Genomic DNA, 19335 nt, shown 5'->3' with positions numbered 1-19335 from the left:
TGAAACCCATTTAGGTTCTTCCAAGTTAATCAAACAAAGATACTATGTAAACTTATTATATAGCTTTTTTTTTTCTGAAAAGTAACAGTTAAAAATGTATTATAGGCTAATGACTGAGGATTTCCAGAGCACTAGAAGAAATAAGCTCCTAGAGAATATGCTGGGCTTCCTATAACGTTTGAACTCTCTATGAAACACCTCACTAAGGTGGGGAGAAGTGAATTGTTTTGTGGTTGACCAAGTACTTGGTAACTTTCCCTGAAATGCAGTGGTCAGAACACGTCTCAGTCCTTTTTCTTCCTATCCATTAGAAAGCAGTTTTTAAAAAGTGTGTACTTAACTTACCTCTGTCTCCATCTGAAAACATTTTCTAAGGACTGAGGTAGATGATGGTTTGTCAGAAGTTGGTGAAATGCTATTATTGGCCTCATTATTTTGGGAGAACCAACTCATTTTTTTCTTGGTCAGTGTATGTGTGGAATATGTTTGGAAATTTTACCTAATGGAAATTATACCTATGAGAAGGAGGTAGAGACAGAAGTTCCAGGGAACAGATGTGTGATTATAAAGCCTTGAAGTACAGTATCTTCAAATAATGTGCAGCCTGGTGGAATCAGAAATCACACTATTGGTATGTGTTCCTGTGAGAAACTATTTTATTATTCTTTGGGTTGGGTGGTGGAATAAAATTTGTAAAATGAACACGAAAGAACAGTAAATAAACTGCTGATTTTATAAAATATTATAAAAATATTTTTTAATAATGTTTTCAGTTTGGGAAGAGTTGCTTGTGAGAACTTAGCTTGTCCCTGTGGTGAGTGTGTAAGTATGTCCCTATGAAAGGATCCTGCCATTGCTGCAGTGAGGAACTGAGATGGGGCGAGGGGGAGCAGAGAGGGAATGGTTTACAGCAACTCAGTCAGAAGAACCCCTCAGGGAAGTCCTCCATGGCCCTAGGCAAGAGTAATAGAAACAAAGAAATGGCTGCCAGGAACTCTAAGGATGTCCTGAACCAGCATTTCTTCTTCCCAGAGTTATTCTAAGAAGTGTAGGACAGCTTTGAAGTGCTTCCTGAGGGTGTGGAACGCCACCAAGAGGGCTTGGTGCCTTGGATTGAGATGTGGGGACAGAGAGGGACTATGAGAAACTGAGGAGCAGTGGTCATGTGGGGGCCCAAAATATCTCCACGCAGCACAATTAGAGCAAAATGGCCAAAGACAAGGTAGAAGAGTGACTTCTCATTGAGAATTTGCAGGGTTAGGAAACGCCTGAATTCTCATAAACCTTCAACACTTCAGTAGGAGTATTGATAGGCTTATGAATGGAATGAGCTTACCCTGAAGACACCATGACAACTCTGAGATGTGTGAAAACAAGCCCCGAGTAGACCTGAGATGAACTAAAGCAAATTTCCTTAATGAAGTGAAATGTGGAGCTAAAATGGAGATTATATGGACACAGAGGGGGAAAAAAAAGAAAAGATTCCACATTTTCCACACCTGCATCTTCGCTTGTGAGATATCTGACCACTCTACTGGTATTCTCTCTAGCATTTTGCTCACTGCTTGGTAGGCAACTTATAAAAATTTTTCCATTGATTAAATGGAATGAAAACAAGAGCCTTTCAAAAATAATCCAGGGAAAAAAAATAAACCAGGGAAAAAAAAAAAACCAACATAACAACACAACAAAATCCTCAGTAACAAGTACATGAATGTCAAGTTGAACACTTGTCTTAAAGATTTAAAGAGCTCCTAGGTGAGGGTTGATGAACCAATGCCAACACTCACTGGGGGCAGAAAAACAGTAAAGGAGCTTGAAGCTTGGTATAAACCAAGCTCGTCCTACAGGTGGGCATGCGACTGTGGTTTGCTAACCAAAGGAGGGCGAGACCAGAGTCCCTGAAGATCTTTAAAAATGGGAGCGACAAGGATCTATCTGAAAATCATTTATGTAAACCTGTTTAGAAATAGGGGAACGATGATTTCTTGATTCCTTTTTCCCGAGAAATGTAGCTTCAGCTCTAATCCAATCAGAGATCAATTTATCTTCACTTTGGTAGTCTTGGTTATTAATACATTCACAGCAGATATTTTAGAACCAAAGCTGCAGTTTCCTTTGAAGACAGTATTTTAATTTTTGATCAATATTGTGTGTTTGATAACAGATCTGGCATATAAAGCTGAAAATGCCACATGCCCTGTAGGGAGCCCTTTATTTCTAGTGACATATATTGGAGTTATTCTTCTTTGTTCATATGATTTACCTTCAAAAATCTATTGAATGTGCCCCCAGAGAAGTGCAGATAGCTGTTTTAATAATCATATTGGTATTCGGGTGGAATGGAGTGGGGATAGAACTGAAAGAACTTGCAGGGAATATTGTTCCTGGAATCTCTGGTTCCATCAGCCTGCACATCATATTTAAAGTGCAGTAGTATAGCCAGAGTTTGCAGAATGAAGTTAGCAAGTTCATTCTTGTAAATACTGATCTTTCACCCTCCTTCCGAGCTTGGAGAGTGGCACAATCTTGAAACATATCAGAAGTGCCACAATATGCTGCTAGGTCAACAGATGGCAGGGTTACACTATCTCTTGTCTCTCTCCCACCAAGGACAACAGGGATTCATCCAGACCATTTGACTGCCTGGTGTCCAGTGGTGGCCTTAGGTGAGCTGGTATTCAGGTCTCCAAGTTCTGTTTCTGACCCAGGGATTCTGTGCTGTCCGAAAGAGCTGATGGACTGAGGTAGCCCTTAGGCTTGACCTTCACTGGCAGCTTACTTACTAAGTCTACGGAAGCGATGGAAGACTGGATTCTTTAACCATAATATCAAATGTAGAGTGTAGAGTAATAGTTTTTTTAATATCTCTTGATCTTTTGCTTGCGATATTCTTGGGGTATCACCCATGACAATGAGTCCTGAACTACACTTTTAGTGTAGTTTTAGTAGATATATAGATATAGATATTTATAGATATTTATTTATAGTATATATAGTATATATATAGTACATATATAGTACAAATACAAATGTATAAATATATATAGTAAATATATATATTTATAAATATATACTATATAGAAATATATAGAAATATCTATAAATATAAATATATAGTATATAAATATGTACTATATAAAAATATATAGTATAATACATTGTATATATGTTTTTATATAGTATATATATAGCATAAATAGTATAGAGTATAAATATATAGTATAAATACTATATACTAAATATACTATATACATACTATATATATATTTATACTATATACCATATATATATTTAATTTATAGCACAATACCCTAGGAGGCAGATATTATGCACATTGTACAAATAAGAAAACCGAGATCTAGAAAGGTGAAGTAACTTGCCTAATATCCCATGCATAGTAAAGAGTAGGGTGCAGATTTGGAATCAGGTGTGTTTGTTCCGAAGTCTGTGCTCGCTTTTGATGCATGAAGCTTTCCTAGGGTAGGAGCTACACATTGCCCCTTGTTAATTCATAAAGGGTGCTGGGGTTTAGTTGTGATTAATATGATAACTAGCTTGGAGATGTAGCATTTGTAGTCTTGCCCAGTTTACTTTTATTGAGCTCTTTCAGTTCTAGTGAGCAATCGTGAGACATGCTCCTCCAAGGCACAGGAGCGTCTCAGGACGTGTGCGTTGCACAGCAAGACTGGGGCAGTTAGGAAATGAATCCTGGCCCCCGAGTCTCCTGTTTTGCTATGTCATCTGCCTCTTACAATGTCTGAAAGGCAGTTCTTTCAAATTTACGTCTGTTGGCCTAGGTCATTGTGTGGGAGCAATTAGTTTTTCCAGGTACTCCTCAGCATTTTTCAGCCACCTTCAAAACCAACCTTGTCATATTTTAATTGAACCATATCACTTGTGTTTCTAACATTGATATGGATTTTACACAGCTGTTTACACTAATATGTGTTAAAATGCCTAATTACCGCTGCAATCACAGCCTGGCTCAATAGTCTTGCCAGCTCTTAAATATATGGTCGTGTCTTAATCAAACACAAACGCCAATGAGCATCCTAAACTCCTACAATTTGTAAACTGGATTAAGGGCAATAAATGTGACCCTTCAAACAAGAACACAGAATTTTGCATATTTCATGCTAATATGCTCATCTGTTTGTTTTGCTGTTGTTTCCCAGATTTTCAAAAATGCTTGTTGATAAAATGAGGTCAGAATGTGAGATGAGGTGGGTGTTTATAGTGGGATTGAGGGAAAGGCTTAAAAAGGCCTGAAAAAGCTGTACTATAATAGCATCTTTTATGTATGACTTCATAAACTTATATTAAATTGTTGGCTGACAATTCTTCAGGCAATTAGGTAAATTTGCTATTACTTATTTTTTAACAGGTATTTGAACACCTGCTAGTATATGGAGTATGAAGTCAGAAAAATCAGAGAACCATGCATGTAAGTTTCTCTGAGAGCACAGAGACGGGAGTGGTTGTATTGAAAGTTCAGGGAAGACAGGGGCTCCAGGGTGGTTCAGTCAATTAAGGTCCGACTTTTGATCTCGGCTCAGGTCTTGATCTCACGGTTGTGAGATGGAGCCCTATGTCCAGATTCTGCACTGGGCATGGAGCCTGCTTGAGATTCCCTCTCTCCCTCTCCCTCTGGCCCTCTCCCACTCTCTCTCTCTCTTGCTCTTAGAAAGAAAGAAAAAAAGACAGAAAAGAAAAGAAAAGAAAAGAAAAGAAAAGAAAAGAAAAGAAAAGAAAAAAAGAACGTTAATTCAAGGAAGACTTCACAAACGAGATACATTTGCATTGGAGAAATGGGAGGATTTTCCAGGAGAGCAAGGAAGAGAAAGATAGACAAGAAATAGACAATAGCAGTCATAGTCATCGATGAAATGGAAGAGATCACGGCAATTTGGAAACTACAGTATTTCAGTGTGGCTGGGGAAGAGAGTGCCTCTGGGGGGAACCTAGGAGATGTAACATCAGGAACATTGTGGCAAACCCTGCAGGTGACGGTGTGTCTCCTAACAGTAAGAGGATGTGTCAACTATAACATACCAAGAAAAGAAAGTTAATTGGAGAGCTGCTATTTGGCCCTCGGGAATTTAATCAGTGGTCACCCAACCCATCTTCAAAGAAATATGTGCCCAGAACACCTAACCGGCTTATAGTGGCAGTTCGTGGACATCAGCAAGGAACCATTAGGCTTACCTCTCTTTTCATCGCTTAATTTATTGATTGAGCCACGTATTCATTCTATAATATTTCAGCACTTGTGCTAGTCACTGAGTAAATGACAGTGATGCTCTCTTCTGTCTGAGAATAAGATATCATGGAATAAAAACATCGTATCTGGCAAAGAATGAGAATGATGTCGCCTTCGTTTATTTAACTGATAGAAACATGCCACTTTCCTGATTATATAGATTCTCTAATTTCAATTTCTACTCAACTCATTTAAGAGAATATTTATTTTTTAATGATAAAATGAGGGAAAGGCTTAAAAAGGCCTGAAAAAGCTGTACTATAATAGCATTTTTTATGTATGACTTCATAAACTTGTATTAAATTGTTGACTGACAATTCTTCAGGCAATTAGGTAAATTTGTTATTACTTATTTTTTAACAGGCATTTGAACACCTGCTAGTATATGGAGTATGAAGTCAGAAAAATCAGAGAACCATGCATGTAAGTTTCTCTGAGAATAAATACATGTTTCAAATAAAAACATGCTTAAAGTGGAGACCGCTAAGAAACATCAAGTCTACTTAAAAATCAACACAGGCTGAAAATTATGAATAATGATGAGTAATATAACTTTTGGGGGGCATACACAGACACACACACACTTATAACCTCCATAAGGGCAGAAATCATGTTTGTCTTGTTCACAACTGGATCCCTAGTGTCCGGCATGCCATGTACTTGGTAAATAAGTTGTTGAATGCCTGATGTGGTAGGTTATACAACTGTTTCTAACTCTTCTCCTCTCCTTCTATCCACACCCTTTGCCATGTGCGCTTGCAGTCCCTCCCATCCTAGTGGTGTTGGTCTTGGCCATTTGATTTCCTTTGGTGATGGAAAGTGGCTGGGAGTGATAGTGAAGCAATGCTGAGCTGGCCTCCTAGGAAGCATTCCTGCTTCCACTCAGCCTGGTGCATTTCTGCCCTGAACACAAGGTGTACCTCTGCCAGTCCTTTCATTAGCAGCCCCTAACCATTCAGCAGATGGAGCATGGGCTACCCCAATTTGCCTTGAGCTTCTTTCTTTTTACTACAAATGTAATTTGTACATATCTTAATGCTTGGGGCTTTTATTGTAGGAACCAAGACTAAATGAGAACCTCAGTAAGGTTACCTTGAAGAAGATCCTGAGTAAAGGATTTAGATGCAGGTAGTTTACTGGGAGGTGATCCCTGGAAGCAGTCTTGATAGAGCAGGAAGAAGATAGGAAAGTAGGAAAGATAATGCATGTGCACTATTCATTGGTTCTTGCTGTGGGCTACTAGGTCTTAATCTCCATTGGGAGCCTTCTGAGGATTGCATAGAGGGTACACCCCAGAACTTATCTTTCCAAAACATGGGATGTCGGGGTATTTGTCCACTGATGGCTGTATCTCATTAGTTATGGGTTCAGCCCTGCCACAGGGATATTATTCCCTTACCCCATGCCCACACTTCCTGGCTGTGGTTGTGTTGTGTGGCTTTAGAGAAAGTCTTGAGGCAGAAAAAAGGAAAGAAGTTGCTGCTTGGGTTTGAGCAAGGATGGTGGCAGAGTAAGTCCATGGAAATGTTTACCACAGCTGCTCTGAAATCAAATATGGGCCAAGGGGATGTGATGTGGGTCACCAAAAAATGTCTGCTTTGAGATAATGCTTATGCAAAGTGCTTTGTGGACCATCAAGTTCTAAACAAATGTTATTGGTTATTACTAGTGAAAAAATTCAAATATTCTTGTTTATAATAAAAGTTTATCAAACAATATGGCTCATCCCAATTAATAATATCTGTGATACTATTGTGCAGGGTTGTACAGTCATTTGTTTGCAAAAGGCCAGAGATTGGGTGGAATATTCATACACCCATTGCTACTTTGCTGGCTTACTTTTAATGTCTCCCAGAAGTGTTATCTAGCTACCACCCAGTTAACACACACACATACACACACACACACACACACACACACACACACACACACCACACACACACACACACACACACCCCAGAGATCTAGGCACTCTTTCATTGCTTCCAGATTTCTTTATTCCAATGAGTGTGTGAAAACCCAGATGGGAACAAAGGGATTGGAGAATATTCAGTTCTTCCTTTTACTCTTCCTGTAAATTGGGAGCAGGAGATTATAATTGAGAGGTTAATAAAATGCATTCTTTGTAGAACTGCTCTCTCAAGCAGGAATAGTTCACTTGTGTAGCAGGAATCTTACATACTTGCTATGACTTTGCTACTATCCCACAAACATGTCCAGGCCGTAATTAAGCTGCAGTGTCATAGTTCAGAGCATAGGCCTATCACACCCAAATATGTATGATTATGTCCTCATCAAGGGATACTCAGTAATTGCTTATAGAAAGTGGAATTATAAGAAGATTCCATGTGGCAAGGCCCATAAGGGAGAGGGACTCTGATGGAATGAATACAACATGCACACCTCTTTGGAGAAAGACATCACTCAACTGTGAAAGATCACTGTGACCCTTGCTTTACATTCCATCAACAAGTTGTTAGGTCCATCAGCTTAGTTACCCTTTAGCCTTGCGTGGGCATTGACTCAGAGCTATGGAAAGATGAGTGTGAGTATGAAATTGTTTAGCTTGATTATCATTTCCTTAGAATGAAAAATCCTGAATTCATTGGCAAAAATGAACAAAACTCTCTGCTGCTTCTAAGTTAAACAAGTGTTGTTAAAGTCAGTCTGCTGTTCTAATAAATAACTTCACAGTATAGATGGTTTCATAAAATGAAAGGTTATTTCTTACTCATGCCAGTCTATTGGATCTGGGAGGCTGGTGGGTTGCTTGTCTAGGCCATCATCCAAGCATCCAGGCTTTTCCCGTCATGAGATTTACCTTCATTCAAGTCCTCCAAGCATTCTTTCACTTCAGCTAAGAAATAAGGCTCTTTGGTGGGCCTGGAAGTAGTTCATGTCACTTCCACTCATATCCTTTGGTGGGATCCCTTAGTCACATGGCCATTCCTAACTGGAACAGAGACTGGAAAAGGTAACCTAACTGAATGCCCACAAAGTAGAGGAGAACTCAGATGTGGGTGAGATCTCTGAGTTTCCACTAAGGAATAGAAATGTGGGGGCTAACTGAACAAAGAAACCATAGGAGGCTTCATTTTTTACTTTGTGGGCCTGTAATTAATTTAGTATCCCCATCTCCAAATCCAGGTGAGGTTGGCTATAAGTTTCATCTATTATGTGGATGTTCCACTTTGGACATGTAGACAATCTCCTCTCATGTGGAGACATTTCGCATTTCTGGTTTTGTCCTGTGCCTCTGGTCTTGCTTTGGCATTGTGGACAGAAAAGGAGATTAAGACAACTCTGTTTTTGCACAGCTGAGGCTCATGGTTGGCATTCTGCTAATCAGCAGACTGCTTGGAACAATCACTACACAGGCAGTTAGGGCGCCTAAATATCCAGCAGTTTGGTGATGAATATCTGGAAGGGTGAGAGAGGGAGGGAGTTCATGTATTATAATCTTTAGGAGCATTTTCAATATATTCCTGTTGGTCTTAGGATGACTCAGCATCAGGTGTGTGTTGCTGAGAGAAGGGAAGTCAGAAGTAGATTTTGCAGAAACTTGCTTGTACCTGGCATTGCTTCACCCTCCTGAAAAATTGCTACTTGTGACCCTAAGTTGCACTCTCTGTGATTGCACCTCTTTCTCCTCATAGCATATTGGTGATATCTTCTCTTTTATGAAGAGCAATTTTCCTTCTTGGTAATCACCGAAGTTCAGTGTAGTCGTCCACGAGGGCCACCATAACAAAATACCACAGACTGGGTGGCTTAAACAACAGAAATTTTTTCTCACAATTCTGGAGGCTGGAAGTCCAAGATCAAGGTGTTGGCAGGTTTGGTTCTTCTTGAGGCCTCTGTCCTTGGCTTGCAGATGGCTATCTTTGGTTGTGTCCTTATATGACCTTTCTTCTATGTGCAGGGATCCCCACTGTCTCTTCTTCCTGTAAGGACACCAGTCATACTAGATTAGGGTTCCACGCTTATGGCCCCATTTCCCCTTAACCACCTCTCTAAAGGGCTTATCTCCAAACATAATTACATGGAGGGTTAGGGATACAACATATGGATTTGGGGAATGGGGCCACGATTCAGTCCATAACATTCAGAATATGAAAAGTTCTCAGGCAACACATCCTACCTTTTGGTTTATTAAGACTCTGTAGTTTCAAATTTCCTTGAATCTTCTGACTCACAAAAAATCATGAGTGGCAATTGTGCCAAGGATTCCAGTTAGAAAAGCAGAGTTGGTAAGCTGAATCTCATTATGTAAAACTTAGATGAATTTAGTTTCAGAATATTGAGCAGTGCCTAATCCATCTTGAAAAAACATTTCAAGTTTTGAACTGGGAAGTTTGGATGAATTAAGCAAGTTTTCCCCTACTCCCCCTATGCCATTCCTAAATCCCAATCCTATTCTTTTTTCTAAATTTTTTTTTAATTTATTTTTTTGAGAGACAGACAGAGAGAGCAAGCAGGGGAGAGGCAGAGAGAGAGGGAGAGAGAGAATTCCAAGCAGGCCCACACTGTCAGCATGGAGCCTGATGTGGGACTCGAACTCATGAACTGTGAGATCATGACCTGAGCTGAAACCAAGAGTCGGACACTTAACCGACTGGACCACCCAGGTGCCCTCCTAAATCCCATTCTTAAAGCATCTCTTTGCTTCTTTTCAGTGTCGTGTTCTTCAGTGTTCTTACAACTGTGTGCTTTGCCCTGAGGCTCCCACATCCCACTATTTGCTCCTTCAAAGCCTATGGATCCTGTCTCATTCTTTCAGGTTCCAACTCTGGAAAAATGGCAGATGGCTCATCTGATAAACAGTTCAGATGACTGTGTAGGTAGGAGGTGAATATTTTTAAGGTAGAGCCACTCTTAGACTTGTATTAAGGAGATGTCTTCTGCCAACTCGAAGCCTTTATCCAGAGGAAGTGGACACTTCACTGGTAGGAACTTCATTGTTCATGAACCTTGCAGTAACTGAAGTGGGTGAGTGAAGAAGGCGCTCAGCATATTCTTCAGTCAGTCCCTACTCCCTGAGTGCAGAAAAATCAGTCTTGCATTTTCCCTCCAAAGAGCTGACCCATGCAGCTATGTTCTTAGGAATAGACCATCCATTTCAAATGAGTACATTTCATTATGATCTACAGGGCATGGTTTTTCACACATGCATTTTAAAAAGTCTCCTAGTTCCCCCTTCTCTTAACTCTTTCAGGATCTACCTATGAATTACGAGATCTGAGAGAGTGGGAGGTGTGTTTTGTCCACCTTTGTGTCTTTAATGCCTGTTACACTATGAATACAGTTGGTGCTTAGTAAATATTTGAATACATTTTTGCTTTAGGACACTTGGGTCTTTCTTTCTTTCTTTCTTTCTTTCTTTCTTTCTTTCTTTCTTTCTTTTTGAGGGAGAGTGGGCGGCAAAGACTGCTATCATTGTCACAGTTTTAAAAATGTGCAAGCCAAACAGAGAAGCGAATGATTCAGGTTTGGGAAGCAGATTTGGATTATATAAATTGGCTCGAGTGCCATATCTTTTCTCAACTCCAAGTGTCTAAACCATTAGGCTTAAACTCATGCTATTTGAGTCAGCATTCCCTTTGAATGGCATTATTATTATTGTTTATCACTGCCTCAGCTTTTACAATATGCTTGGTGCCGCAGAAGACATTAAAAAGACACAGTTCTTGCCTTGGGGCTTACACTCAGATAGGCAAACAAACAAAATGTATTTAAGAAGAGGTAGATTGATCGCAGAGATGCAATTTCCCAGGTGTTTGTATTTGTGCTTTGGGTTCGTTTGTCTTTTAACCAGCTGTGGGCTGAAGAAATCTTGAAACTTTTCAGAACAAGGACGTAAATGACAAGAGTTCGGAAGAAAACGCCGCCTTGGAGTGCAGAACACAGGGCTGAGCATCTAAACAACTCAGTTTGGGGGATCTCGGTGCTGTTGAATTGCTCTCTTCCTTGCTGTCTCTCTCAACACTGCGTACTGCCTGCGCTTCCTCACCAAAAACCAAATCATTAATTTAAAAAAATGGATCACCGGATTTTATGGCCCATTTTCAAGTATTAGAGGCCAGTTCTTTCCTATCAAATAGTGTTTCAAAATTTGACTAGTTCTCCTTAGAGACTGAGACATTTCTTTGTACAACAGTTAGGCAAACTTTTATCCCAAGGAGGAGATGTTACCCTCAAGGTTAATTTTTGAAAATTCAATTCATAAGCTGAAATGAATAAAAACGTCACATTTTTCACTTTTGTTCTTTTGGTGCCTATTTCAAAAAAATTCTCTCAGGCACTTATAGAGCAAACAAATATGTCCATTTTGTAGATGCTGTTTAGTGTTTGTGGAAAATATTTGTGCGTGTGCGTGTGCGTGTGCGTGCGTGTGCGTGTAGGAAGCGTCTTCCTCCTGGAAATCTAAATACTCTGTACGTCTGTTACACGCGAGATCAAATACCTGCTTTCGAGAGTAAGCCGGGGCAAAGCTTTAATTTCTACATGTAAAGTCCCCGAGGAACACAGCCTGCGTGCTTGGGAAAGCTGTAGGGATGCCCGATTGCGCAAGGGGTGGTGATAATCCTCGCGGTGCAGGGGAGAGTCGGGCTCTGTTTCATCTGGTCGCCACGATCTCTAGGCGCATGGAGGGGTTTCTCGCCAGGGTCTCGGTACGTGAAAAAGATAGAAGCACCCGCAGCTGTGCATATTTAGACCTTGGTTTCCAAAGTTTCTGTTTAATTCCACTTTCTCATCACATGCAGGAGTGTGGTATGCCCTTCCAGATGGCCCACACAAATGCTTTGTCTTACTTCACTCACTCCTTGCATGTCAAGCATCTCTGGGACTACATACATCACCAATTAGCATCTTATATTCATTTGAAAGGAATGGTTCTGCAACATTTTATAGTTTTCTTTGATAAAATTTGCATGTGGCGATGTTCTTCTTTTAGAAGAATCAAGGATGTGATTGTGGAATTTCCCTCCCCATCTCCTCCCTACCCCCCCCCCCCCAACAGTTTCCCCTATGCAGCACCATTTGATCCATATTACAGAGAAAATATCTTTCTGGAACCTGGTGAGACCATTTTCATAGTATTTACCAATGCACACTAGACACTGACCATGTCACCTCTCTCCAGATGGCTGGGTTCCTCTCATTTTTCAGATTCTAGGTCATGAGACCTCCTCATTGATCTACAGATTTGGCACTGACGCCTTCAGCCTTTTGCCATCATCTCCCAGCTAGACATTCCTTATCCTGAGCTTCATGATAAGCATTTAATACAGTGTGTTGGCCCTGACAGTGATGAGCCATCCTGACATACGAAAATCACGCGTAGCCAACACACCAAAGAGGTGCTATACGGGGTCATATTGTCACCTAAGCGGTTACTTTTAAGTTTTCTGATGTAATCAGTTTGGCGCGTTGGTGAACAGGTAGGTGGAACACACAGAACCCTGATGGGTAGTGCCCTCTTGACATCTTCACATGAATTCCCACAGCCATTTCAAAGTTTACGTGCTCACTGTCAGTATCTCCTGAAACCGTCCCTCCCTAGTCTCCCTCATCTTAGGAAATATGCTGTTTACTCAGGTATCCGTCCAGGAGTCCCAAGTCATCAGGAGAGGCTTCATTTCTTTCATCTCCTGCTTTCCCTTCTCCCCTCCACTCCTTCGCCCAAATTTGTCATTCAGGTTTTTTTTAGGTTCTATGTCCATATATCCCAGATCAATTCGATCTTTGCAACCCTAATTCCACCTTCTGCCCCAACCCCAGTTCACATCCTAGTTTCTGGAAAGCTCCTACAACCTCCAAACTGAACTCCTTCCTGTAAGTCTGATTTTCCTATGCTCCCCTTTTCACTCAAACTGTGGAGTTCTCCTTTAAAAAATTGGAGCAGGTCTCCATGCTGTTTAACCACCTGCATGTGTTTTCTGTTGTGTTTAAGACGTGGCACAACTCTCCCCTCCATCCCCCAAGGTCTGTAACACCCTGCGTGTTCTGGGTCTTAAGTACCTGTCTCCACCTCCAGCAGCTGCACTGAATCTTAGGGGGCTCATGAAACTTTTTCATTTCGCTCCCCTACTCCAGGATTTTGTACTGGCTCTGCCTCCATTCTGAGAAGATTTTTCCCTCCGGGTGCTTGGGTGACAGTCTGTTAAGCCTCTGACTCCGGCTCAGGCCATGATTGTGTAGTCTGTGGGTTTAAGCACCTTGTCAGGCTCTGTGTGGACAGCTCAGAGGCTGGAGCCTGCTTCAGATTCTGTGTTTCCCTCTCTCTCTACCCCTCCCCCCACGTGCATTCTTGTCTTTCTCTCTCTCAAAAATAAATAAATGTTAAAAAATTTTTTGAAAAGACTTTCCCTCTAGCTCTTCACTTGCTTGGCTTCTCCTCAACCTTTAGGTCTTTTTTTGAATATCTTTGCCTCAGAAAGAAAGGGTTTCTGTGTCCACGCCTTTGGAGTGAATGTTGTTATCTGCTGGTACAGCACCCTCTTTATTTCTTTCAAAGTACTAATCATAGTCTCAAAATATTTTGGTTGTCTATTCACTTATTTGTCTGCTGTCATCTGTTGTATGGGATGAAGTCAGTGTTCTCAAGGCCAAGTTTGTTCTTACTTAATTTATATGCCTGTTGCCTAGCACAGTGCCTGGCACATAGAAGCACATAAAACATATTTGTCGGGGTTCCTGGGTGGCTCGGTTAGCTAAATGTCAGGCTCTTGGTTTTGGGTCAGGTCATGATCTCATGGTTCGTGAGTTCAAGTCCCACATCAGGATCTGTGCTGACAGTACGGGGCCTGCTTGGGATTCTCTCTCTCCTTCTCTCTCTGCCCCTCCCCTGCTTGCTCTCTACCTCTTTCTCTCTCAAAATAAATAAATAAGCATTAACAAAACATATTTGTTGAATCAATGTTTCTAAAGAATTTTCATGAGAAGGGTTGACTGTGTGTATGTGGAATGTGGTGTGTGTGTTGTGATGGTTAAGTGAAAGGAGGTGCTATTGAGTGTATGTTTGTGTTCCCCCCAAATTCACATAATGAAACGGAATCCCCAGTGAGGTAGCCTTAGGAGGTGGGGCCTGCATGAAGTGATTAGATCATGAGAGTGGACCCTTCATGAATGGTATTAGTGCTCTTATAAAGGAAGCCCCAGAGAGCTCCCTTACCCCTTCTGCCATGTGAGGACACAGTAGAAGAAAGAATTTATGAACCAGAAAGCAGGTCCTCATAAGACTCTGAATCTGCGGGTGCCTCGATAATGGACTTCCAGCCTCCAAAACTGGGAGAAATAAATGTTGTTTATAAGCTACCCAATCCATGGTATTGTTATAACAGCCCCTATGGACCAGGAAAGGAAGGAAACATATTCTAACTGGGAGTAGGAGAGATAGGAAGGCTTGGCATCAGGGTTGCAGGAAGATAGATCAGCAGAGAGGGTCCCAGCACAAGACTGATACATGAAGCCTGGGTCAATGCAGAGATCAGGGGCCTTGACTCACAACCCTGGCTGTTCGTTGGAGACCACTCTGATTTTCCTATGCTGATGGGCACCTAGGAAAACAGCACAATGTACTCATTCACACAGAAAAAAAAAAAAAAGAGACCACAGCTCCAGGGTAAAATGGCACAGATTTTCTGAGCAGTCACATGATGTTTCTGAGGACACACTGCATTCAATGAACGGAACAAACTTCCACTTCTACAGGTAAACAGATATGTGAATGCTTTTGATCAAATTCATCACCCTCATAATCTGTTATTTAATTTTATAAATAAGGAGAGAGCAAAATGAACTTAAAGGAACATATTTACCAGACAGAATAGAGAACTGAATATGGCTCCATTTTCACAGAAGAAAAACACAAAGTGAAGTTAATTAATTATTTTGGTCTAAATCATACAGCAAGTGTGGGAGGCACGATATAAACCCTTATCTGTTTAGATTTAGAGCTTGAGCTTTGTTATCTCTGGGTGAGGAGGACTGTTTCTGCCCTGAATGTGTGATGGTCCACAGTGGCATTCTGGATCATACTGATTTTCAGGAAAAATATACTTTCCGATTATATACCATAGAGCATTTCATATATTGTGGTGTAATTGGCTTTTTTTACTTGCCCATTAGATTGCAACCAACTTTAGTTCCTCATATTGGTCTCCTTGGCCCTAGTACCTAGCACAGTTTCTGCAGCTCACCTGAAGGGAGAGGTTTGGACCTTGTCCTGAAATCTTGATCCGTGGGAGTTGCTTTTTATTTGATTTTTCTAGTCTTCCATTTACACAAACTGGTTTAATAAAACAAGTTATAGTCACTCATGAGTAAATGTTTTTGAAAAGAACTTGCATTGTCAAGAATAATTTGCATTCTTAAATATGAATGATAAATAAACCTGATGGGGAGTGTCCCTAGCTAAACACAGCTAAATCAAAAGAATAGGAAGAATATGATTACAATTCCAAAGAGAATAATCTTAATTTTAAACATTATTCAATATTAAAGGGTTAATAAAACAAAGATACACCCAGATACTGAAAAAAAAAAAGAAAAGAAAGAAAGAAAGAAAGAAGAAAGAAAAGAAAAAGCAAAAGAAGAGGGAGAAATTGATTCGCTTTTGAAGTTTTCATGGGGGAGGGGAGATTTCAAAACAGAATGTGAAGTTTTTACAAAATTCATCATTCTCATTATTCCCATTTTCAGGTAAAATGCAAACTAGATGCAAGCAGGTTTTTAAAACACTGTATTATGTGTCTCAGAGGCCAGAACTACTGACGCAAATCAGATCTCTCATTTTAGCATGCATTTACACATTTAAAAATTTATATTATTGACTATGTGGAATGCCGTGACTTCTAGAGAACCATTACCGCTCACAGGATAGCTTTTTATTTGGCATTGTATCAATTTGAAGCCCAGAATGTCATGATCTTAACGCAGAGAGCAGATATGCGTGGGTAGAGTGGTATGGAGAGAAAGGTAAGGTGCACATGCAAGAGGCAATTTTCAAATGTCATTGTTTCAGCCCTGAAAAGGGAACGCACACGCGGAAGGGAACGTTTTACTCCCTGGTCTGTGCCAGGCACTTCCGCTCGCACGTCTCGCGCTTCTTGCTTCCGCGCCGCCGCCACGCTGCAGCGCGTGGAGGACCATTTGCCCCTTAAATATCACACGTAGCTCATTTGCATTATAGACTATGGGCCCAAGAGGGAAAAACATTTAATTTTATTAATAGAATGGATTTTAAATCTCTCTACAGGAGGCCACAGAACACCCCAAAGGGCTAATCTATGTTATGGAGAGATGGCAAATCGGAAAAGCCCCAGTGTGTTTCTTCCCCCCCCCCCCCTCAGAAATTGTTCCCAGTGAAAGCTACCACTAGGCCGACTGGCTTTGAACATCCTCTGTGCGAACATTGCAATGGTTCTACACCTGATGTACAAATACCTAAGCCCCCGAGATTTACAATAGGAATGCTAATGCATGGCGTAAGCCCCACTGAAACAGACAGAGCCGGGATAATAATTTTGTAACCTCGTGTTGACATAACCCACCAGCTTGCTGAAGAGCCCCTTCATGTAGAGGAAACACAGAAACTATAATGATTTTCAGATACAGTTGACAAGAGACCATTTAGTAAACTTTTATTTTTTTTTAACTAACAGTATGCGAAGATGTTGTATTCTAGGCTGCTACTAATAATCTCATCAGAATGCAAAAGCAGCGACTGTGTTATAAAACCAATGATCTGTTATATTCTGCAAGAATTTACAAAAGCCTAATGTCATTTACTACACCATGAGAACCATACTTGGATAAAAAAAAAAATAAAACACAACAGAATTCAAAAACTGATTACAGCTGACGAAAAAATAAACTGTTTGCAAATGCAACGTTTTAAAGGTAAAAGAGACCAGAGTGAAAGACATGAAACCCCGTGACGACTTCAGAAGGGGAGAAATTGGTGTTGGGGAACGTATGAACGGGATTCGTCACTTAGGGCCCTTTCGGAATCAAGGCATCCGTTCAAGTCCAGGCTTCTCCGGTCCATGGTTACTGCTGAGTGTGTGTGGCCGGCTCAAGCTGCAGGAAACTTGCAGTCTCAAAAGAGTTGTCGTGTTTTTTTGTTTTTTTTTTTTTCTCAGCAGCATTCTTGACAAAAGCATATCTCTAAGCGGTCTTAAATATACAAATTAAATGATTTTTAAAAGGGAAGACTTTTCTTTGGGGACATGTGGAATAAAGTCAACTGAAAAGTCAGTGGCAGAGGTCTGTTAGGATCTCTATGTAGCTGGGACTCAGATGGTCTCTTCTTTCTCTCAGCTGGGACCCTATGATGGGTGGGAGAGCGGAGGCAGGCTTCTCTCAGACCATATGCTTGCTGCTCTTAAAGGTTTCATGGATTTAATTCTGGCAGTTAATTTTTAATGGCGTTTTAATTTTATAAGGAAATAAATGTGTTTAAAAATTCTTTCTTTTGAGGCCCAAACCAATTCTTCTGCATTTTATTCATGATGAAAAAAAAAAAACAAACAAAACCCAGCTTTCTGAAGGATGATGTCTACCTTTCTTTCTATCTCTATTGCTGTCTATAGCACTACATCTATCTATCCACCTCTAATTTTTCCATCTATCCATCCAGAGACAAAGGGAGGGAGAGAGACCCTTAAGTGTTTGGAAGCGCTATAATCTTTGGAAGAAATTGATTCTCTCCTTTTCCAACTAAGTCCTTTGGAAACATTTTTATTTCCAGGATGGAAGTAGTAGAATGTGAGAAATACAGGGTTCTTAATATTAAAAAGCATTTTTTCGGTTCTGCTAGGCAGCTTCCAGCAGATTCCTTTCTTGGATGTCCTTGAAGAAACACTGGGTCTTGCAAACTTGCAGGGAGTCATTTTGAAGTGTTGACTTAGGTGCCTGTAAGACATCTGGTAATAATGAAGATGGAGCTTTTAATGCTTTGGGGTTTTATGAATGAGTTATAGTCCAGTCACTGATGGATCATTAAAGTATATCTCTACAGGAGGAGGCGTCTGTATTTTTTGACTGCTGGGAAGTTGCACATAGTGATAGGTGTCCAGAGAGAAATCGGGATTGGCAGTTCATGAGCTCAACTAGTTTGAGAATCAAATGAATTTGATGTTATATTTCAGGAGAGTTGTTCACCACGGACATGGAGAAGTGTTTCATAAAGGAGGCAGGACTGTTTACTGAGCCTGAATCCTGCAGGGCAATAGTTAAATGTGTGAACCATCTCATGCCTTCGCTCCTGCTGTGATTTTTCTTCCCGAATGACTAGAGGAAATCACTCTTTGGTAACTTTCCATTCGTACAAAAGAGCAGCCCCAATGCTTCCCCTTCTTTGTGAATATCTCTGATCTGCAGTTGTCTTTTACGTGACCACAGCACCATATACGTAGTTATCTTAGTATCTCTTATTAACTACCTTACAGGGCTGTGTGTGTGAATGTATTTATTTATTGGTTTACTCTACTGGAGTATGAGCTCCTCAAAAAATGCTATCTTCCATTTACAGCACATAGCTGAGGTTTGGGCACATAATAGGTATCTAATAAATGTTTGGAACTGAATAATTGCAAGAGGATTTAAGTAAAATCAAACTTCCAGGAAAAGTTAGAAAATGATACCTACAATTTAATAAATTTGGACTGTTGATCACTCACATAGAATTAGAGGATTCTTAAACAATGAGAAGCATTTAAATTTTAAAACATACTTAAAAGTAAATTTTTTTTATATTCCAAAAAATTCTATGGTGTGAGATCTGAAGAACAGGTCCCTTTCTCAGTTTAATAAACAATTAGGAAATCTGACATTGGAAGGAAAGTGTTTCATTTACTGTCCTTAAGAGATACCACTTACATTTAAAATTATTGGTCTTTTTTGAGAACTGATAGGGAGTTTGAAAAGGGTGGTCTAAATAGACTCAGTAATTTCTTTATTCAACAAATTTGTACAGAGCACCTGCTATGTGCCCAGTTCTACGTTAGACACTGAGGGTTCAGGGATGAACCAGACTGACTTGGTTCCTGCACTCCTGGATGTAGACC

This window comes from Herpailurus yagouaroundi, unplaced genomic scaffold, assembly GCF_014898765.1.
Source record: "Herpailurus yagouaroundi ecotype Mexico unplaced genomic scaffold, PumYag 142, whole genome shotgun sequence".
NCBI classification, from domain to species: domain Eukaryota; kingdom Metazoa; phylum Chordata; class Mammalia; order Carnivora; family Felidae; genus Herpailurus; species Herpailurus yagouaroundi.
Note: the sequence above shows the minus strand (reverse complement) of the source record.